Raw genomic sequence first — 24,069 nt, 5'->3', positions numbered from 1 at the left:
GTTACATATGAGGGGCCCCTGGAGTACCCTTGTGCACAGAGAAGGGAGAAGTCTCAGTTGCAGCTCTCTGGCTCCTCCTTGTCAACATTATTTTCTCCCTGTTGCTCTCCTACCCCTCTCTCAGGGCCCAGCTGTTCAGATGTGTACTAGCTGATTGATTACCACTCACCTCGGCTCTGAGTGTCAGAGGTGTAGGTGGATCTTCTGTGATTTACTCACCCCATGAGCCTGTGTCCTGGCTGTGTCCTCTCTCATGCTCAACCCAGTCCCAGGCCCTGCTCTTGTGCCATGGACAAAAGTGAAGAGATTGGCTGCAGGGAGATGCCTGGGCTCCACATACTGGGAACAGCAAGCCTCCACCCATGACTGCACTGAGGTCAACCATTGCTTGCTAGGTGGCAGAAGGTTTGGCCATGTCACCCCAGCATCACTGTGTCCCTGGGGCAAGGGTGAGAAGATCCCTGTCTCCTTACACTTGCTCCAGCCTTCTTGTCCTCAGGGTTAAGCAAGCACAGCTGGAGGGACTAGTTATAGTTTTTGAAGAGGTCCTTGCGCTTCTGCTCATTCTGCGCTTCTAGATCCACCTCCTGGACTGTGTTTGTCTTTTTGCCACTTGCCAGTTGTCCCCAGCCTGCCACACTGAACATCTGCCCTGGCCTCAGCGAGTCCTGGCTCTGTGGCAGGGCGATGGTCTTCACAGCTGGGCTGAGTTGAGCCTTGTTTTGCAGCTGGTCAGAAAGGTGAGGGATGGCAGTTCAGGTCCCGGCCCCTGCTGGTCTCAGAACCAGGGGTGAGGTTGTCTCTACCCCCTGCCTGGAGTCTCCCAAGCCCCCTGCTATTACATTGACCCAATAGAATAGACAGGTTGGAAGAGAGGAGGGGACTGAGACCCTGAGTGAGCTGCCTGCTCCTTTGTGACCTGTGCAGTTTCACCTGAAAGTCAGCAAGATGGTACCTTCAGTAGCAAGATATCGTTGGTCTTTGAATTATTGTTATAATCCTTGTGAGGGAACGTTTGAGCACAGGAATGGCCTGCTGGCTGTTTTTCACTTTTCTGATATTGTGAGCCCCCAGGATGACACTTGTTTTTCTCTAAAGAAAAGGTGGATTGGGTCAGCCACAGGAGCTAGAACTCAGTCTCTGAAAGGCAGCTGAGTCAGATAGGGAGGAAGGGAAAAATGGACAGTGTCACCCATCTGTGCTCTGTGGCAGTGACCCAGCCTGGTTCTTCAGCAGCATGTCTGTCACCCAGGTCTCGGTCCACATGCTCCACCCGTGTAACCCATGGTCACTGTGTCCTGGTCTGAGCAGACCAGATTGCTCCTCTGATTAGTCATTGGCTCTGTGTGCTCAGTGACCTTCCTGAGTTATGGGTCATGGGAAGGTACCAGGGTTCCCAGGAAGACAAGGATCCATTTGTAATCCTCATCTTCCATTACAGTTAGCTGCTCTCAGTATGAACTTGTCTCATACTAGGACCCCTCCTTCATCTGCTCCAGCTTTCTTTGTCATTGTAGGAAAGTACAGATGCCATGTGGGGCTGGCAATGCCTTCTGGCCCCTCCCCATCTGATCTTCCCTGAAAGAGAAATTTGCCCTGAATCTCTGTGTTCATGGAAAAAAGGAAATGGGCACTTGCTGGTGGCCTAAACCCATGGGATGATCCGAGGCTGGGGTGGTTGTAGTGTCCTCAGGGACCCAACACAATGAGAGGGGGCTGCAGGCTTCAGCGGGCAGCTGGCGGGCTTGCAGCATGACTTGTTTCCTGGCTTAGTTGTCAGTTTCCTTCCATAGAGATGAGGAGCTCAGCTCTTGTTCTGGAGCAAACACACTTCATAAACTTGTTAAGGAGACTTTCCTAGAAGACCTGGAAATTACTCTCTCCCTCTGACCCTGGTTGCTTCTTTTTCCCTGAGCTTCTCAGACTTCTGTGTCCTGCTTGCTTCCTGGATGGGTCTAGTCTGACCTGAACATTTTGTGCTCATGGAGCTGAATTCTCTTGCTTCTTTCTCCCCGATCCTGGGTCAGGCACATAGTATATACCCCAGAAATGCTTGTCAGGTACATGAATGGCCACTCCTCAAATCTGCCTAGATCAGCAACTGAAGAGGAGTGATTTTAATGAAATCTGAAGTCCAGCACAGTTGATCTTTCTCAGGGACACAGTGGGCAGAAGAGAAAGGATAGGAAATCAGAGTGAGTTGGGGAAATGGGCTGGAGTGGCTGGTTGGGAGCCAGACTCCACTAGGGTCGTGGGAGCACTGGTAAGGCAACACTCAGATGGCTCAATTATGTTCTAGATATCTGCTCTGGTAGAGCTGAGTGGCTACGTAGAATGGGGACACGGTGAGAGTCACACTTAGCAAACTGAGTAGTAGCTGGCTCTTCTATTCTTGATTCAGATAATAGCTCCTGGGATAAATAACCACGCGTAGCTTTAGAGAATGGGAATTATCGTGCTTATTTCAGCTTCCCCTTCCACCAGAATCATGTGCTATTCTAATACTAAGTCATTTTCAAGCTGACAAGAATTTGACCCTTGGAAGTGAGAAGACCCACCAGGTCTCTTTGGGAGTGGATTTCTTTTCTGCAGTTCTCTACCCTGCAGATCTAGCGACAGATCTGGGCATCAGCAAATTTCTGGGAATGGACTGAGGGAAGGAAAGATCATAAGGACAACCTCACAGGGACACTGTGGAAGTGTCTGATGGGATAAGGAAGGCTTCTGAGGATCTACAGGGGCACTTAGCTCCTTCAACCCTGGAGGGTAGGAGATTGGCCAATAAGAACAGCAGAAGCAGCAACTTCTTTGACAGGCTGATCAGGTCTGAAGTTGTACGTGCTTTTTTCATCCAGGCTTTTTAATCGTAGAGGTGAAGCAAGAAGGAGCCGGCTCAGTGACCACCAATTTCCTCCCAGTTCTATAGATTCCCAAGATTAGAGCTTTCATCAGCTCATTCTTCCCCTTAGAGAGAGGGGTTTATGTGGTGACAGTTTTGCAGTAACCACATTCTTAGGCCCTTGATCACATGACCACGTTCACCTAGAAAGTACTGGACACTTGGAATGGAGAAGGAGCTATGGGGGTATTTGGTATTAGCCGGACATGGTGTTCCTTTCCCCAAGTGAGATCCCCCAAGAACATGAATATGACCCCATTATGCCTTGAATTTGAGATTAGGCAACTGTCTACTTCCTAAAGTAGCATGCATCTATGCAATCCTACTCTTTGTAGAGCTGCATTTTTTTGATGGCCCAAGAGTTTTTCTTTTTCTTTTTGGTATAAATGCCAAAATACCAAGCACTGGTCTCTCCTAAAACACACGAGCCAAGAGCCAAGTCTTCCATCAACTTCTTGGTAGTTTTAGGCAACGTGAAACTGTTGAGGTGGGGGTGAGAGCAGGGATTGGGGATGACATGCTGATGGAAGGCTGATGAGAGTGCTTGGAAGAGAAGGCAATGACAGAGTAGGAGAGTTCGAGAGGAGGGTTTGACAAAAAAATGCACGTGAGATCACTCTGTGGTCCCAGGTTGCCCTGATAGCTAATGTTGTTCTCAACTTCTTGATATTTCAAAGTTTTAAAAGACTCCAGTGTTAAAGTAGTTTCAGACATGCAGATAGAGACTGAAAGGGGAGAAACAAAGCTTTGCCTCTCATTCTGAGTTTCTGTGGTCACTCTTGTCCAACCTAGCACAGGTAATGTTGTGTGACAGTGAAGAACATGATGGAGGCAAAGATTCTGCCCCCAAGGCTCCCTGTCCCTGGTCAGGAACCTGGCATGGTTGCTCTCAGAGTTCTCTGCACACAGGAGCTGGAGGTCTGTCAACTTTTGGATGGGAGAAGTCTCAAGGCATCATAGTACTACCAATACAAGCAAACAGCTTGGCAGTTTAAATTATTCTTCTTTGTTCTTGTATAATTTAATATAGATATCAGAAGACTTATGAAGTCTTACCTCAAAGTGGTTATAATGTTTTGCTGCTTTTGCATCTGCTGGATCAGTCATTGCCCAGAAGGTGGAACATGTCACGTGTCTTCTCACTTTCATTCTCTGTCCCAGACATGGCTGTTGTTTACAGGGGACATCACTGTTCTCCTGCCTCTGATGACTGATGCCTACCCCCTACCCCTGATTTGGAATCCAAAAGTATGTTCAACAACGTTGTAGTGATTTATTAATCAAATGTGTCTTAACCCATTGGGTTGTGAAGTACCTATTAAATAATGTCTATGAAGTCTTGGAAGTATAGAAAATCAAAGATGATAGAATGTAATTTTTGCCCAAAGGAGGTTTTTATCATTTGAGTGCGTTTCATCACTTAAAACCATAAGTGTTTTCACAATTTCCGTAGCTGATTTCATTACCAAAACTGAAGAATGTTCCATCCTGGCAAGTTAAATTAGACTCTTCATCAGAAGTGATTGTGTCACAAAGTATATTAAGTAAGAGACCATGGGGAATCATTTCCCAAGTCACGGTGTCCCCGAAAACAGGGAAGCAGGGACATCCATTTCAGCCGGGAAATGAATATTCGAAAGGGAGAGGTGGGTATTCTCTTGTGCTGGTTCACAGGGAAAACACGCTTCCACACACACTGCAGGTTTTGGTAAAAAGGCCTAAGCCCCTCCTGGAGAGCTCTTAGTATTAAAGATAAGGCAAAGGTCATAGGTATAGCTCTCTGGTGAGGTTTGGTCTGGTTCAGGGTGGTTGGTGATAGCATCTCATTAACATAAGAAAATGAAAAAGAGCAATTTTGAGAACAGTTAAAATATCCAGACCCATCCCTCAGCTCCTCCTGATAACTAGGGAATGACAGTTTCTTATACATTTAGCTGCACCAGCACAATTTTCTCATACATAACTTTCCTCTGAGCTATTGGCATACCATGTAAGGCTACACATCCACCCTACAAATGGCTGAAAGCCCCGTTCTCTCAGCCTGACCTGTGCATCCAGATCATATCAGCAGGCATTTGCTCCTTTCTGCTCTCCTTCTGCCCCTCTTTGCCCCCTGTCTCATCTGACCCACACCTAGCTGGTCATGACTGCTGCTCTGACCAAGGGCAAAAGGCACCTGTGCCTCTGCTTAGCCATCGTGTCTGGAGAGAAGCTTGGCTGCTATCCTGAGCCTTTCATTACTAAATTTGTAACTGCTTTAGAAGTTTTCAGTGAACAGAAAGAGAAAATGAAGAAGGGAAATTAAGAGCATGTCAGAGATGTGTGGGACACTGCATTCAATACACATGTCATGGGAGTCCCAGAATGAGAGGAGAGAGAGAGAAAGGAGAAGAAAAAGATATTGGAAGAAATAAAGGCTGAAACTTTCTCGATTTTGGTGAAAAAAAATCCAAACAAACCAAAACTATTAATGTACACACTCAAGAAACTCAGTGAAGTCCAAGGAGGATAAAGGACCATAGAAGAATGGGCAAGATTTCCTCATTCCTCCTTCCCTTCTATCGTAGGTCTCTTGGTCTCATTTCCAGCCCAGCCCTCTCTTCAGACCGCACCTCTGGCTCATTCTCCTCACAGCTGCTGCTTCTAAGTCATGTTAGAGGGGAGAAATGTTGGGATGGAGATGCTTCTGAGTCTGTGACATCAACCTGACGTGACACCTCTTCTGCTTGAACTAGAAACCAGAGAGCTCAGAGCAAAATGTAGTTCTAACAATGGCATGAATGTGCAGAGGACGTCTCTGCCCACTTTCTCCAAATAGCTTCTTCTACAATCAGAGCTTTGCTCCTTTTGTCTTACAGGGGATTCTTTTTGTCAATTACTTTTTAAATTGCGGTAAAATATACATAACATAAAATGTAACTATTAACCATGTTTACGTGCACAGTTCAGTGACCTTAAGTATATTCACAATGTGTGCAACCATCATGGCTATCCATCTCCAGAATCTTTTTCCTTCCCAGATGGAAACTCTGAACCCATTGAACAGTAAATTCTCTTTGCCCTGTCCCCTTAGTCTCTGGAAATCACCATTCTACTTCTTGTCTTCATAAATTTGCAAGAGATTCTTATGTAAATACAAGAGCCTTGAGCCTGTTCTTTTCTTATGCCTTACTCCTTATTATCAATTAAACCTTTTTAGGCAGTAGGCCAACTCTAAGCCAGCAGAGATTTGAAGGAAAGTAGACAGTACAGAAGAAGAGCTGGGCAGGGAGCAAGGCACGGCACAAAGTTTGCATGAACTCATCCATCTGCTCCCGACCACCACGAGGAAGTGGAGGGTCCTCCTAACTTCTCGGGAATGTGTTCAGGTTGGACAGAGAGGCCTGGAGCTCCACAGTTTGGGATATTTTGGAAGAGAAAGAGAGAGGAGAAGGACAATTCTTTATCTGAATGGGGTATTGATGTTGTTACGGACAACTGAGAGGTGCTTGATGCCTCAAAAGGGCTTCTGTTCTTGTTTCCAAGGAAAGAAAAGCCCCGATGAAGTGTGACTATCTCCACCTGGGCCCTGCTCTGCTGCCCTTTCTGCAAAACTCACTGTCCTGAGAAGTAGGAATATAAGTGGCATTGCCTCCAGAAACCACATCCCTAGTCCTGATCCTCAGTGGAGCTTCTCACTAGGGCGGAGGATGGGATCTTCCTCCACAAGTGTGATCTCCTTTATGACTGACAGGTTAGCTTGGCATGAGGCATGAGAAAGCTCAACTTGAGGCTGAGTCTAGGAGGTCTTGGTCTTGGAATCTGAAGAGAATTCTAGACACCAGAGAACAGATCTGGTTACCAGACCTGGACAGTTTGTGGAAGTGGACATGGTGGGGAAGGGAGCTCGTTGTCAGGACCGCTTCACACTGAGTTGGGGCTCCTGGCTTCTGTGGGCAGCATAGTGGCCTCGTAGCGTGGGCCGGCTGCTTCCTTAATTCTCAGGTTCTTTCTATTGTGATGAGTTGCTCAGCTCTGGTCTGTATGAAGCATGCTTCAGATATATGTTACCTGAAAAGTTTGCGTCCTTGGGGTAGACTGTCCAGAAGACCTGGAAAACACTTTCTTTTGCCTATGCTGGTTACTTCTTTGTCCCTGAGCATTTCAGACACTTGTGTCCTGCTCCATTCCAGGATGAGCCTGGTCCATAAGACCTGAATATTTTGAGCTAATCAGGCAGAATACTCTAGTATCTGTCTCTTCCAACTTGAGTCAGACACATGCAAAATACGCATAAAAGTTTGTTTAATGCAGGAGTGAATAATACACAAATTCACTTTGGCTTGCCTGTGTGTGGGAGATGTCCACATCTGAAGACCTGCTGGGCTTTATCTTCTTAAGGCATTGAACTCTCAGAATAATGAGGGCAGATACAAAGTTGGGACTTCAGAGTGAGATGGAGAAATGGGGATTAAACGCCTGGGTGGTAGCCAGTCTCCACTAGAGTCTTTGGCACAATGGTGAGGCAACAGTCTATGGATCAGTTAGGTTCTGGGTATTTGGCCTGGCAGAACTGAGTGGCTCAGCTGTAGTTGGACAAGGTGAAGGTGACACCTAGGAAGCTATTAGTAAGCTCTTCTGCTTTTGATCCAGACAACAGCTCTTGAGATAGAGGACCACTCTTAGCTTTGGGGAATGGAATATTATATCCCCCATTTTCAGCTTTCCCTCCACCAGAATCCTGTGCCATCCTAATACTTGATCAGAGTCTTGGTTACAAGTGAGTGGACCATGAAATGAAAAGGTCCACCATTGCCCTTTGACAAAGTTTTCATTTCTATCCTTTCAGGGAATTGCTTTGGACAATAGTGGAGGGGCTCAGCAAATTCCTGGGTAGGAATGAGACAAGGTTGCGTCACAGACATAACCTGGCTGGGGCTCTCTGCAAGTGTTGAAGGTGTCGTGAGAACCCCATTCTTATGCAGTTGCTGAGTCAGCCTGACCACATTCACTAGGAGGAAATACTGAGCTCTTCTAAGGAATGAATAGGATTTTGGGGAACTCTGGCCTGAGTCAGAAGTGATGTTCCCTACCTTGGTTGAATTCTGGGTGTTCAAAGAGCCTGAATATCACCCCACAATGCGTTGCATGTGTGATTAGCATCAGCCTACTTCCTAAAATATCATCACTTGACCCAATCCTTTCCCTTTTAGACTTTTGCTGTTTGAAGCCTGAACTGTTTTTTCATATTCATGCAAAAGTGCCCTTGGGGGCCTGCCTTCTGGTCTAGTGGTTAAGTTCACAGGCTCCTCTTTGGCCGCTCAAAGTTCACCAGTTTGGATAGTGGGCGCAGACCTAGACACTGCTCATCAAGCCTCACTGTGGCAGCATCCCACATAGAAGGACTAGAAGGACCCACAACTAGGATAAACAACTATGTACTGGGACTCATGGGAGGAAAAAAAGAAGAGGAAGATTGGCCACAGGTGTCAGCTCAGGGCCCATGTTCCTCATCAAAAAGCATACTTTAAAAAAAGAAAACAGTGCCTTCCTCTAGTCTCACTAGCCAGAAGCCCAGTCATCCATCAACTTCTTGGTAGTTTCAGACAAAGGCAGAATCCTGCGTGTGGGAGTGCAGCATGGAGATTGGGGAGGAAGTCAAGATGGGATGTTAAGGAGAATAGTAGGAAGGTAAGGGGAGCCCAGATGGGGAGCCTTAGAGGAGGGTTGAGGATGAATGTACTTGAGTTTAGTGTGCGCTCTCTGCAGACCACTTTAGTTCTGGGTGAGGTTACTAGGCACAAGCTTGTCATGGTTTTACCAGTTCCCAGTCACTCAGTAGGGCCTTTAATGCCCAGAGTCTTCACCTGGAGAGAGATAGTGGGAGGAAGTTTGTCCTTTTTCACTAGATTTCATTGTGCAAAACACTTTCTTGCCACAGTTCTGCTACCGAGGTTTCCTTAATAGAGAAGAGTGCAGAGCTGTGGGAGGTGGTGGGCCTGGCTGCCAGGATGGTCAGGAAGGAATTGTCTCCTGGAGGTGAGCATTGTGAGGTGTGTAAATCTTTTCAGCAGGGCAGCTGGAGGAGAGAGCTGCCTGGGAAGTGCCAACAGGCACAGAAAGACATGGGAGTGGGACATGTCTGCCCTGGGTGTTTCCTGGGGACTGAGTCCTGAGACTGGGCGGTGCTCTGGGCTCTAAGTGATTGTCACAGAGAGGAAGGGCTGAATGGGGGACTCTTCCACTGCTTTCTCCTCCCCCTCCCCACTATCAAGTATTCTTTCCATTTGCCAATGCAAACAGTTAATAATGAGACTGTTATCCTCACAAGCATGCTAGTAGAGGAGAGTTCTTATGGACAGATGGTAGCAAATATAGAGAGTGACTGAGTATCGTCACAGGTATATTCTTGATTAAAATTTTGTTGATAAATGGTTTACACTGAATATCATGACTTTGTGATAAGCAAGACCCATGTAGTAGTGGTCACATTTACCACAGCATTTCTGGGTATACTCACTTGGATTTAACAAAATGTGTCCTCTGTGATTATTGCATTTATTGTCATGGAAATTGCAAAAGTTCAGATGGTACGTGTCACCCTGCAATGAGTAAAAGCTTCATTGTTTCCAATTATTTTGTTGAGGACATAATGATTTATAATATTGTGTAATTTCAGGTGTATGTTATTATTGATTAGTTTCTGTATACACTGCAAGAGTAATTGACATTTTGCTGGAGGTTAAAAATCTGTCAGCTCATTCTGTATGGTTACCTTCAGAAAGTATTTAAAGCAAGATTTTAAATTAAGTGATTTCAGTGATCTTTTCTTTGAAAATGGGCCAATCTTGAGTAAAAGTCATGTTATTTTAGGGGCCAGCCTGGTGGCATAGTGGCTAAGTTCACATGTTGTGCTTCGGCAGCCTGTTGTTAGCCAGTTCAGAAGCAGGTGTGGACCTAAGCACCGTTAGTCAAGCCACGCTGTAGCAGGCATCCAACATATAAACCAGAGGAAGTTGCTGCACGGATGTTAGCTCAGGGCCCGTCTTCCTCGGCAAAGAAGAGGAGGATTGGTGGCAGATGTTAGCTCAGGCCTATCTTCCTCAAAAGAAAAATTAAAAAGTCATATTATTTCAGCCAACATTTTGTGTGGAATTTTGTATATCTTCACAGTATCAAAAGAACAAGTGGACCCTGCTCATGTTGAAAATGAGAACATTGGTCCATAGTACAGTGGGGGTTGGTGTGGTGAAGTGTTTACGGGAAGGACTGGCTGTGATGGACCCGTGGGTTGCTTCCATCTCTTGGCCGTTGTGAATAGTGCTGCTGTGAATATAGGTGTTTTTTAGCTTTTTTCAGCAAGCAAATTTTTTTTTTCTTCTATTCCTTGTATGGTTTAATTTTTTGCCTTTAGACATCTAATCCATTTGAAGGTTATTTTAGGTTATGGTGTGAAGAGTGGATCCAATTTTCTCTTTTTCCCCAAATCACTACCTGGTTGTTCTGTCACCGTCTGTTAAAAGTTTCGTGTTTCCCAGTGATGTGAGATGCCACCTTTACTCTGTGTTGAATTGGGCTTTCTGTGCAATTTCAGTTCTGCTCTTTGTCCTGCCTGTTCTACACACACCGTGGCACACGGTTTTAGAGTTTACAGTCATCCCTCAGTATCCGAGGGGGATGGCTTCAAGCACCCCTGTTGGTAAGAAAATCTCCAGCTGTTCAATTCCTTGTATAAAATGACAATATTTGCGTATAACCTATGCACGTCCTTCCTACTGTACATTTTAAATAATCTCTATTACATGTAATACTTCATACAGTGCAAATGCCATGGCTGTTAATACTGTAGTTGTTGTTTAGGGAAAATGACAAGAAAGAGTCTGTGCATGTTCAGTAGGATGCAACCATCGTTGGCTGGTCGAACCCCGTTGGTTGAATCCTTGGGGGATGTGGAAGGTGCATTGTTCTCTAATATCTACTTGAGGGTCTCTGGTAGGGCAGAGAGGAGAGAGCTTTGCCCTGGGAGAGAGATGTCCTTCCATCCCAACCCAAGGACAGAGGGAACGCATAGTTTGGAGGAGGGAAGTAGTTCATCCTGATCTCCAAGACATTGAGGGACATTCATTTGTCCTGAGGAAGAGACCCCATTTTCCTGGATTTTCTCAGACTCAGACCTGGCACACATTTATTGTGCACTGAATGATGCTCAATGAGCAAATGAGAAATCGGATATTTCTGCTCTAGACATGGTCATTTATTAAGGCTCTGGCAGGCCCTGGAACTGTCCTCTGCCACAAAGAAGAGTGGGTCATGGGGGCATCTCAGTCTGACCCCACTGTTTGAAGCATCTCATTGTTCTCCTTATCCAGGGAAGGAAGCTGGATACTCGGGCGAAGACTGCTGGAGGAGTCCGCATCTTATTTCCATAGGAGATGAGGCCGTGGGCCTCATGGTGACACACCAGGCAGCCTGTGGTATCCCCCTGTGTGTGATGAGAAGAAGGGACATGAAATCAGGCCTACCAACTCCTGCTATCCTAAGGCACAGGCCTCAGAGAAGCTAGGGACTGGTGGGCTCCTTGAGTGCAAGGTGTGTTTGAGATGGGAGGTTGTTGAGATGGAGAAGACAAGCTTCTGGAACTTTCCATTGATGGTCTTCAGTCCTGACTGTGTTTATTGTCTGTAGCTCACCCCAAGTCAGGGTACCTTCCCCTTCCCCAGGACAAAGCTGCGCATGTGTAGGTTGTGTGTCCAGTGCTTCTGCAATCCCTTGGAGACCAGATTGATAGGGAAAAGCCCCATGTCACTTAGGTCTGGGCCCCAGACTGAGGCTGACGGGATGTAGTCAGTTCCAACTGGTCAATACCGCTCAGGCCCGTCTGCTTTGGGCAGTGTTGGCAGATGCCCTGGGCCTTACCAGGAACGTGGACTTTCCCTTCCTCTGGTTCCCCCCACAAATCTACCTTGGGCGGGTGTAGAAATTGAAGCGATCACTGCACTCCTGATCCCTCTACAGTCTCAGGCTCACATCCTAGACTATATTTGCTTAAGCACACATGCCAACCAGGCCCCATCACACCACAATGCATTTGGCCCCAGCACTAGGCCTGGCCTGAGTCCAAGGCAGAGCACTCAAAACCCCATTCAGTCTGGCTCTATTCTCCAGCTGGCAGGAAGAGTACAGGCCCTCAGGGACTCCTGGGCAGAGCTCATCCCTTGCCTCCACCACTACCAGGACACTGTGCCTGCTTCCTCCTCCATGGTCCCAGGACAGGGTGGAGTCCCCATGATGGGAGAAAGCCAGCTGGGCTGGGGAGCCAGAGGGTCAGGTAGGTGGTACCTGCAGTAGCATGATGTCATTCAGGTTCTCCTACTGATCACATTTAGGTGGCAGATGGCTCTGAGTACAGATATGAGTGCTGGGTGCTTTTCAGCCTCCCCGTGTTGTGGGCCCCCAGGATGACATTTCTATGGCTGGGAAGGAAAGGAGGCCTAGAGGTAGGTGTGAGGCACAGAAGCTCCATCCCCCAGCTCTGCAGGGCAGGAGGACAGCCCAGGGTGGTGTGATTTTAGCTGATGGAATTGAGGGGACAGGAGGGCTGTGGGGCTGAGCTGTCTGTGCTCTCTGCTTGCTTAAAACCCTGAGCTGGGGATGGTGGGGGACAGTGGAACCCTGAGTTTTACTTCCTGTAGAATAAATTCAGAAGTGCTTGAATTCATATTTTCAACCCCAATCTGTGCCTTCCATTTCCCCTGTTGCTCTTTTGGATTATGTCCTTCTTTTTACCTCATTTGCATTGGCCCATTCTCTACCCCCAGAACTACCTAGTGTCCTTGTCCCCCCTTCATTGCTAGGACCCTGCTTTCAGATGGCGTCTCTCTTGAACTCTTCTTGGCCTGTGTGATTGGTCACCCAGGAAGCTCCTTAGTGCCTCATGTTCCTGAGCAGAGAGCTGCCATCAGCACAATGTCTTCTTGCACCAGGAATCCCCAGCAAGTGGCCAGACCGACTGGAGTCTGGGTCTGAAGATATGCCATGTAGGGATGGGAATGGGGCCTGGCCTCTTGGACTCAGATGATCTCCCCTGAAAGGAAGTGTTCAGTACTCATCTCTGTTCTGTCAGAACCCTCGATGTGGGGAACAGCTTGGTGCTCCAGAAAGACTAGAAAGTGCGAGGCAGGAGACATTATGCAGAGGACAGCAGAGCTTGGGCCTGGAAGGGTCTGCTCCACACATTGGGAGGGCATTCGAGGTTCTTCAGGAAACACTGCTGACTTACCATCCCAGACCTCAACTCCCTCCCACCTCCCCCAAAGGAGGAGAAGAACCCTTGGTCCAGGCATGGCCAGCTTCAGCCTCCCCTGTTGAGGAGAGATGCTCTGCTGTTGGATGGGAACCCACTTGAGTGGCCTCTTCCTGAAGTCCCTGGTACTTTCATCCTCAGGGAGCTTCCCGGATCCCTCTGAGTGCAGCTCATGGTCAGCTCATGACCAGCTTGGATCTGGCTTTAATATTCTACATGTGAGCTGATGGGATTATTATTGCTATCTCCTTGTCTCCCAGGCTCTGACACATGGATGTCAAAGTGAATTTATTTATTTATTTATTTATTTTTTGAGGAAGATTAGCCCCGAGCTAACTACTGCCAATCCTCCTCTTTTTGCTGAGGAAGACTGGCCCTGAGCTAACATCCATGGCCATCTTCCCCTTCTTTGTACGTGGACTGCCTGTCACAGCCTGGCTTTTGCCAAGTGGTGCCATGTCTGCACCTTGGATCCAAACCGGTGAACCCCGGGCTTCCGAGAAGCAGACCGTGGGAACCTAAACACTGCACCACCGGGCCAGTCCCTCAAAATGAATTTAGAGAGCACATTTATATAGCATGTTCTAGGTGCCAGGGGAAATTCCACGAGTTTTATGTACACCAACTAATTTGACTCTTATAGGAACTCTATGAGGTAGGCATGAAATGATCCCTATTTTACGGTGAGGATCCTGAGGAACTGTGAATTCAACTAACTTGCCCCACGATGCAGAGGTAAGAAGTGCCTAGGCAGGCTGCCTCCAAGGTCTATGAGAGGGCTCATGTCTCTGAGGTTGGAGACAGTCACTCACCTACCCCAGCCCTGGGGGCTTGAGAATGGCCATGAGGAGCACGAGGGAGTGCATCTTCCTAGGAAGGCTGCCCAGTGAGTTGCTGCTGCTGCTTCCTCCTGCCAGCCTTTCATCCTCCAAGACAGGAAGGAAGCCTGGGGCTGGGGGTCAGAATTCACAGTCTCATTCTTCTGCTGGCGTGATAGGTTTCATCTCCCAGCTGCCCAGGAGGCTTGCCCCCTAAGTGCCAGTGATCTGGGGCTGAGAGAGTCATTCCAGCCAACACCGCCACCCCCCCCCAGACAACCGCTGAGTCAGTGCTGGCCGCCGAAACAGGAACACAGGGTGACATGTGGGTGCTTGGAGCTTGTGTCTCAGAATGCTAAACCCACAAAATTCAATAATTTCCCAACAATGCATGAAAGTTGATGGCTGCCCATTTCCTTTGTTTCCTGTTTCTCTGGGATTAGAGCTCAGTCATTTGGAATTTTACTTTCTCTGAATAATGTAAGTTTCCTGGATTACTTATTCATTTATACTTAGTAATGCATGGAGAAAGCTGAAAGAAACACAGTCGTGGTGTTGGTGGGATGTGGTGAGGACACCAGGAATAAGCTGAAGGAGATGAAGGAGCAACGGGGAAGCCTGCCCGCCTTCCCTCTGAACCCTGGCCACCCTGCTGAGACCCTGGGTGCTCCCACTTCATATTTATTTATTCATTCATTCATTTTTATTTTATTGAGGTCACATTTGTTTATAAGATTATGTAAATTTCAGGAGAACATCATTAGATTTCAGCTTCTGTATAGACTGCATTGTGTTCACCACTGAGAGTCTACTTTCCGTCTGTCACCATACATATGTGTCCCTTACCCCTTTTCGCCTCAGCCCATCTGCTTTCCCTCTGGTGACCACCGATCTGTTCTTGGTAACTGTGTGTTTTTTTTATCTTCCACATATGAGCGAAATCATATGCTTTTTCATTTTTCTCCATCTGACTTATTTCGCTTTGCAAAATACACTCGAGGTCCACCCACGTTACTGCAAATGGCAAGATGGCATTGTTTTGGAGGCTGAACAGTATCCCATTGTATATATACACCGTGTCTGCTTTATCCATTCCTCCATGATGGGCACGCAGCTTGCTTCCAGGTCTTGGTTATTGTGAATAATGCTACAATGAACATAGGGGTCCATATCTTTTTTAATTAATGTTTTCATGTACTTTGGAATAATGCCCAGAAGTGGAATAGCTGGATCATATGATATTTCTATTTTTAGTTTATTGAGGAATCTCCATACCGTTTTCCATAGTGGCTGCACCAGTTTGCATTCCCACCAGCAGTGTATGAGGGCGCCCTTTAATCCCTATCCTCTCCAACGCTTGCTATTTTCTGTCATTTTAATAATAACCATTTCTAAGTGTGTGAGGTGATATCTAGTTGTACCTTTGATTTGCATTTCCCTAATTATGAGTGATGTTGAAGACCTCGTCATGGCCTGTTGGCCATCTGTGTATCTTCTTTGGAAAACTGTCTGTTCATATCCTCTGCACATTTTTTGAACTGAGTTGTTCATTTTTTTGTTGTTGAGTTGTATGAGTTCTTTATGTATTTTGGAAATTAATCCCCATGGCATATATGATTTGCAAATATCTTCTCACAGTTGCTAGGCTATCATTTTGTTTGGTTGATGGTTTCCTTTGCTGTGCAGAAGCTTTTTAGTTTGGTGTAGTCTCATTTGTTTATTTTTTCTTTTGTTTCCGTTGCCTGAGGAGACATGCTATTCAAAAAGATACTCCTAAGACCCAGGTCCCAGAGAGTACTGCCTATGTTTTCTTCTAGGCATTTTATTGTTTCAGGTCTCACTTTGTGTGTGTGCTAAAGATAATGGTCCACTTTCATTCTTTCATTCTTTCTCCTGTGGCTGTCCCGTTTTGCCAACAGTATTTAGTGAAGAGACTTTCATTTCTCCATTGTATGTTCTTGACTCCTTTGTCAAAAATTAGCTGTCCTTCCATTTCTTTCCATGAGTTGTCCATGGAGAGTGGAATGTATGAGAGTAGAGAGGGATACCTATGTTTTTTAAATGTTTCATTTTCTGTTTTAGTAAAACATTGTAATATTAGATCAAAGATTAGTGTGAAATGTTTCAAAACATCCACAACTAGTTGCATCTACTTTGGACTGTTTTATTACATTTCCGTCAGTTCCAACATTTTTCTTCTCTGGGATGTTGGGACATTAAAGTCTGTGCATCCCACCTCCTCCCAGGGCCCCCTAGGCCGCCAACAATGCAAATCGTCTGTGAAGGGTTATGCTGGGTCACTTCCCCTTCATCCTTCTGATGCTGCTGTGGTCAGAAACCAATCTCGTCGCTCTTGGCTTTGCAGGAGAGCAGTGTACTACCGAGCCATTCCAGACATCCTCAGGGCTGCCTTAATGTCACTCTCAGAAGGACATTTTGGAAGCTCTTTGAGAAGTTTTTACTGATGGGTCTGTAATGTTTCATGGAGTGTCAGTGCTGGGTGAAGGCTGTGCCCACGCCATTGTCTTCCCACCACACGTGTCTGCTGGAGCGAGAAACTCTCTTTCCAAGAAGTGACCTGTGCTGTTGCCCTTGTAGAAAGAGCAGGGGACACAGGACATTCAGTGACATCAGCATACAGTCTTCCCCTCAAAGGAGTTAGTGGGAAAAGAGCGAATTAGACTCTGGAAGTGGCAGAGATTTGAAAAAGGTGCCAGATCCTCAGTGTTTCCTGGCAGAAAAAGTCACTTCTGAGACTGAGCAGCTGATCCTAGGGCCCTGAGTAAATATAGGAAGAGGTGGAGGTGGACATAGTCCCTGAAACCCTCTACCACAAATGCTCAGACAATCCAAATATTCAAGATAGGAGAGTGGTGATACACACTGTGATGCATTCATGGGTGGAATGCTGTCCAGCTGTTCAAAAGCATCATGTTTTAGAGACTGCTTAGTGGCATGGAGCGGTTTGTATCATCTGATATCAGGTGGAAAAAGTAGACTATAGAATATTGTATGCAATTTGATACTAAATCTGTTAAAGAAAAAGACAAGAACCAGAACAACCGTTTTATGTGACTCTTATTTTCACCTTTATCTTATCTAGTTTTTTTCTATAATTGAAATGTATTAATTTTATAGGCAGAAAAAAATTTAGGTCTCATGATTGTTATAAACAGCAAAGACTATTAAGCATTGTGGTCGAGATGAGCTAGCAGTTTAATAAAACAATTTCCTGTTCTTCCAGGGGACGCAGGTGAACCACACTGTGCAGCCTCACTTGAGGTCGGGTGTGGCTCTGTGACTGTTGCCACAAATGGGATGTGAGTGGAAATGCTGTGCGCACCTTCCAGACCAGGTCCCCAGCACAGTCCTGTGCTGACTGTTTAGACTCCTCCCCTTCCAGGGTTTGATGCAGGTGAACACGGGGAACACGGATGCCACCTTCAGGGAACTGAGTCTAGTCCCTTGATCATGGGTTGACCATGTAATGATTGTCCAAAATGGGACACTTGAGAGAAAGAAGCGGCACCACGCACCAGGAAGTCATTTTGGACTGTGTGTGAGCAAGAAAAAGACTTCTGTTGTGTTAGTCACTGAAATGTTCAAGTTTATCAGTTAGAATAATTAAAGTTACCTTAACTAGCACACAAACCATCTTCCTGAAGCCTACCATTTTCTGAATTGTAATATTTATAAAAATAAAATTATTTTAATCAGTATACAGTTTAAAATATACAATAAGTTAAAAAATAGAAAGAAGAAAAATGTCATCCTTACTCTCACCACCCAACTGACCATTGTCAACAGAAGACTTTCCACATAGATTTTTTTCCTATGTGTACTTTTACTTAGGTGTGATCACAATATATTTAGTTTTTCATCCTATCATTTAAATTATTCAACATAAACATTTCCCTCATTTTATTAAAAATCTATTGCTGAAAATCATTTAATCATTTAATGTTCTCATTCATATTTAATTAATAGGCTTTTAAGTTATCTAAATAATACAGAAAAATTATGAAAATGAATATGTTGGACTAAAAAAAACCTACAAGGAAAATATAAGTATAAACAAAGATACGATTGGAGTATGTACGGATCTCTAACTAATTTGGCTTAAACACACCTGGTGAACATCCTTCTCTGCAAAAAAACTTAATTCAGTCTCAAAACTTTTAAGATCATGTAGTGTTCACTGGTATGAAACTTTTCAAAAGCTCATCCCCAAATTGGTGCTGAACGTTGGCATTGTTTCGGAGGTTTGACTTTTGTGACAAATCTGTAAGGAATAACCTTGCCCGCTTCTCTCATTGTGCTTGAAGGCTAGGTGAAAGACTCCTTTCTTCCTTTTATTCTTATGAATTTTTGTGCACAAGGTCAAAAAATGCCATTTTCTCAATGTCCAAACTGAATGTAAGCATTATTATTTTTGTAAATTCCTCCTGATTAGCTAAACAAAAATTTATTAACATTTTAATTAGCATTGATTAATAAGTGAGCTTCTCCTTTTTTCCAAATGTTGATTAGTTCTTTTATAACTTAGCTGTTAATGTTCTTAGCCTAGTTTTCTCCTGCAGTGGATACTGTAGATGTTAAGGGTTGAGGAATCAATAATGAGCAGGTGCCATATTGTACCAGTTTCCTATTTTGGAGATTAATAGTGATTCCAACTTGGGGTTTATTATTAAACAATGGTGTGGTGAACATATTTATTAATAAGACACATAAACACTCCTATATTTTAGACCTTGTGTATGAATAAGTCCTAGAAGAAAAATGACTAGATCAAAAGAGAGAAATAGATATAAACTGACCTAAACTCCATTTTAAGGAAACAGGTATAATCAAGAACATCCCAGTCTTTCTGATGCTACAGGTATTAGAAGGTCATCATTTTTCTTTTTTTTTAATTAATTAATTTTTTTATTAAGATCATGATAGTTAACAACCTTGTGAAATTTCAGTTGTACATTATTGTCAGTCATGTTGTGGGTACACCACTTCACCCCTAGTGCCATCCCCTCCCCCCCCCCTTTCCCCTGGTAAACACTGATCAGTTCTCCTTGTCTATATGTTAACTTCCACCTATGAGTGGAGTCATACAAAGTTCGTCTTTCTCCATCTGGCTTATTTCGCTTAACATAATACCCTCAAGGTCCATCCATTTTGTTGTGAATGTGACAATTTTGTCCTTTTTTATGGCTGAGTAGTATTCCATTGTGTATATATACAATAACTTCTTTATCCAATCATCAGTTGCTGGGCACTTAGGTTGGTTCCACATCTTGGCTATTGTAAATAATGCTGCGATGAACATAGGGGTGCATGGGACTCTTGGAATTGCTGATTTCAGGTTCTTAGGATAGATACCCAGTAGTGGGATGCCTGGGTCATAAGTTATTTCTATTGTTAACTTTTTGAGAAATCTCCATACTGTTTTCCATAGTGGCTGCACCAGTTTGCATTCCCACCAACAGTGTGTAAGGGTTCCTTTTTCTCCACAGCCTCTCCAACATTTGTCACTCTTGGTTTTGGATATTTTTTGCCAATCTAATGGGTGTAAGGTAATATCTTAGTGTAATTTTGATTTGCATTTCCCTGATGATTAGCGATGATGAGCATCTTTTCATGTGTCTATTGGCCATCCTTATGTCTTGTTTGTAGAAATGTCTGTTCATGTCCCCTGCCCATTTTTTGATCAGGTTGTTTGATTTTTTGTTGTTGAGCTGTGTGAGTTCTTTATATATTATGGAGATTAACCCTTTGCCAGATAAGTAACTTGTAAATATTTTTTCCCAATTAGTGGGCTGTTTTCCTGTTTCAGTTCTGTTTTCCCTTGCCTTGAAGAAGCTCTTTAGTCTGATGAAGTCCCATTTGTTTATTCTTTCTATAGTTCCTCTTGTCTGAGGAGTTATGGTGTCCAAAAAGATTCTTTTGAAACTGATGTCAAAGAGTGCACTGCCTATATTCTCTTCTAGAAGACTTATTGTTTCAGGCCTAATCTTTAGGTCTTTGATCCATTTTGAGTTTATTTTTGTGAATGGTGAAAAAGAATGGTCAATTTTCATTCTTTTACATGTGGCTGTCCAGTTTTCCCAGCACCATTTGTTGAAGAGACTTTCTTTTCTCCATTGTATGCCCTCAGCTTGTTTGTCAAAGATTAGCTGTCCATAGATGTGTGGTTTTATTTCTGGGCTTTCAATTCTGTTCCATTGATCTGTGCACCTGTTTTTGTACCAGTACCATGCTGTTTTGATTACTGTAGCTTTGTAGTATGTTTTGAAATCAGGGATTGTGACGCCTCCGGCTTTGCTCTTCTTACTCAGGATTGCTTTAGCAATTTGGGGTCTTTTGTTGCCCCATATGAATTTTAGGATTCTCTGTTCAATTTCTGTAAAGAATGTCATTGGGATTCTGATTGGGATAGCGTTGAATCTGTAGATTGCTTTAGGTAGTATGGACATTTTAACTATGTTTATTCTTCCAATCCATGTGCATGGAATGTCTTTTCATATCTTTATGTCATCATCAATTTCTTTCAAGAAAGTCTTGTAGTTTTCATTGTATACATCTTTCACTTCCTTGGTTAAATTTATCCTAAGATATTTTATTCTTTTCATTGCGATTGTGAATGGGATTGAGTTCTTGAGTTCTTTTTCTGTTAGTTCATTGTTAGTGTATAGAAATGCTACTGATTTATGTATGTTGATTTTATATCCTGCAACTTTGCTGTAGCTGTTGATTGTTTCTAATAGTTTTCCTATGGATTCTTTGGGGTTTTCTATATATAAGATCATGTTGTCTGCAAACAGCGAGAGTTTTACTTCTTCATTGCCTATTTGGATTCCTTTTATTTCTTTTTCCTGCTGAATTGCTCTGGCCAACACCTCCACTACTATGTTGAATAGGAGTGGTGAAAGTGGGCACCCTTGTCTCGTTCCTGTTCTCAGAGGGATGGCTTTCAGTTTTTGTCCGTTGAGTATGATGTTGGCTGTGGGTTTGTCATATAGGCCTTTATTATGTTGAGGAACTTTCCTTCTATACCCATTTTATCGAGGGTTTTTATCACAAATAGATGTTGGATCTTGTCGAATGCTTTCTCTGCATCTATTGAGATTATCATGTGGTTTTTGTTTCTCCTTTTGTTAATGTAGTGTATCACATTGATTGACTTGCGAATGTTGAACCATCCCTGTGTCCCTGCTATAAATCCCACTTGATCATGGTGTATAATCTTTTTGATGTATTGCTGTATTCAGTTTGCCAGAATTTTGTTGAGGATTTTTGCGTCTATGTTCATCAGTGATATTGGCCTGCAGTTTTCTTTCTTTCTGTTGTCCTTGTCAGGTCTGGGGATCAGAGAGATGTTGGCTTCATAGAATGTGTTAGGGAGTGCTCCAACTTCCTCAATTTTCTGGAATAGTTTGAGAAGGATAGGCATTAAATCTTCTTTGAATGTTTGGTAGAATTCTCCATAGAAGCCATCTGGTCCTGGACTCTTATTTTGGGGGAGGTTTTTGATTACTGTTTCTATTTCTTTACTTGTGATTGGCCTATTCAGATTCTCTATTTCCTCCTGATTCAGTTTGGGGAGGTTGTAAGAGTCTAGAAATTTATCCATTTCTTCTAGGTTGTTCAATCATTTTCCTTCTTAACATGTGTCATACCACATTAAGTGCTCTTATCAGGTGAGAGGGAGAATTGACCCACCAGGCACTGTCCTTCAAGGCCACACACCCATGCCCCTGGTGGGGAATATCCCTGGCTACTCTCTCGCTGGCTCTGGCTTACACCCTGGGGCTCCATGGAGCTCCTCATGGCTGACGTTCTGGGGTCCATTTCTTTATTGTGACGACTTCTCCCAAGAGTGTTCTTTTTATCACTGTGACCCGAAGTTGTCCCCTGGCTCCTGCCCCTTCTACTATTCACTGGCTCATCTCCACACGTGCATTCAGCTCTTCCTTCGTGCCTCTGCTGGAGCTTCTGCCGGTGCTGTGGGTCCCACAGAATGCTTGGTAGATGGATATGGGGACTGTCTTGAGTGAAAAATAAACTTTCTTTTGCTTTTCATCTTAGTTTTCAATGTATTGGATTTTACTTTTCATATCTGTGTGATTTGTTTGTTATTCTTCTCCAAGGTGGTCCTTCTCTTTTTGATGTTGGTCCCGACTGATTCAGTGTTTGTCCAGCTATCACGAATTTGTTGCGTTCCATCACATGCAATTTATCAGTGGTACTGTTTGCAGGCTACAGAATCCTAAAATAAGATCATCTGGGTCATAATTGATGACAAAAATATTTAATGACCAATCTTTAGATAAGAAAGATAGAGCGATGTTTATTCAGCTATTGCTGAATACTAGCCTGGAAGTGCTGTCTCCATCAGGGAGGAAAGCTCTATTGAGAAGTGTGGACACAGCATGGCTATAGACCATTTCGCAAACAAGAACATACATGAAATAGGATAGGAATGCAATTTTTTTCCAACTCGCAAGGATATGCTTTTCTGTAGTTTAGCACATATATAACAGGTCAACTTGACCTTGGTCCTCTGAGAAGAAGAGCTTATCTTCAAAGAAGTGCTGGTATTGGAGTCAGAGAAAGAGAGACATTAATTCTTACCTTTACAGAATGCATTCTTGGGGCCGGCCTGGTGGTGCAGTGATTAAGTTCGCATGTTCTGCTTCGGGAGCCCGGTTTGTATCCCAGGTGTGGACCAACGCACGGCTTATCAAGCCATGCTGTGGCAGGCAAACCACATATAAAATAGAGGAAGAAGGGCACGAGTGTTAAGTCAGGGCCAGTCTTCCTCAGCAAAAAGAGCATGATTGGCAGCAGATGTTTGCTCAGGGCTAACCTTCCTCAAAAAATAAATAAATAAATAAATAAATTAATTAATTAATTGATAAGTAGATATATAATTCATTCTCTGCTTTGGGAAAATGTTTGAAGCAGATGTACAATGTTTGGTGGGTCAGAAGTCAGGCTGTTCTGGGGAAAGCAAGTTTTAGGTTGAATCATGGTTAATCCAGAACAGCTTCCCCACATACCTCAAGATGTGAAAGCTTCTTGTTATTCTTACTATTTTCATCACACTGAAGGATCTTGACTTGAAATGTGGCATTTTTTGCATTTGTGGACTGGGGCTCATGCCTTCTGCATGTCAATAAATTAAGATAAGGCTGCCCAGGTGGCTCACTCCTCTCTCCCTCCCTCCTGTCCTGTCATGGGATACTCGAGCACGGATTGGGAAACTCAGGAACTGTGGGTCTTGAAGTCTCTTCCAATTTCACACTGCCCTTCTTGAATCGAACAAGATGACTCATGCGAGACTTTAATGTGCAATACAGATAAAATACAGAGATTTTAATTATTTTCAAGGCAAGATTCCTTGTGGATTCCAAATACCAATCCATTTGCCAAACTGACCTGCCTGGGGGAAGGGGAGGAACCAGGAGAATGTAGAGGAAATTCCCCTCCATCTAAGTTTCCCAGTATCAGGGACACAGCTTCTTATGTGTCTGGCACAAAGAGAGAGATCAACAGTTGACTTATTGATGGACAGCCAAGTGGTACTTTCTGGCCCAGCAGCCCTGGAGGCATCAGGCTCACTGAGCTGCTGTAACCCAGGTTGCCAGCAGGGGGAGACAGGCCAGGCTGAAAGGGGCTGAGGCTGCTGAGAGACTCACAGGAAATTGTGGATGTGGCCCTGGGAATGTTAGGCTGGATGGAGGAACTGAACTGTCTCTGTTCTGGTGGGAAGTGGGTACTGGGTCCTCTGATAGGCATCAGGTGGGCCGGCAGCTCAGGCATGAGAGTGACAAGCCATGGAGGGGAATTCACATGGGACTTTGGGAACTCGGTTAGGGAGATGAGAGAGAAGCTGGCTCAAATCAGGGTGGGCTGGAAGGGAAAGGGGCAGGTAGACAGGGCAGTCAGAAGGAAAACAGATGCTGCTGTGGGACAGTCAGCCAGGGAGGAAGGTTGATTGAGCTCAGTTCTGGGCCCAGGGTAGGGCAGGAAATGGGACCAGAGTGAGGCTGGAGGCCATCATGGCAGCATCTGAG

This window comes from Equus asinus, chromosome 2 (assembly GCF_041296235.1).
Source record: "Equus asinus isolate D_3611 breed Donkey chromosome 2, EquAss-T2T_v2, whole genome shotgun sequence".
Taxonomy (NCBI): Eukaryota; Metazoa; Chordata; class Mammalia; order Perissodactyla; family Equidae; genus Equus; species Equus asinus.
Note: the sequence above shows the minus strand (reverse complement) of the source record.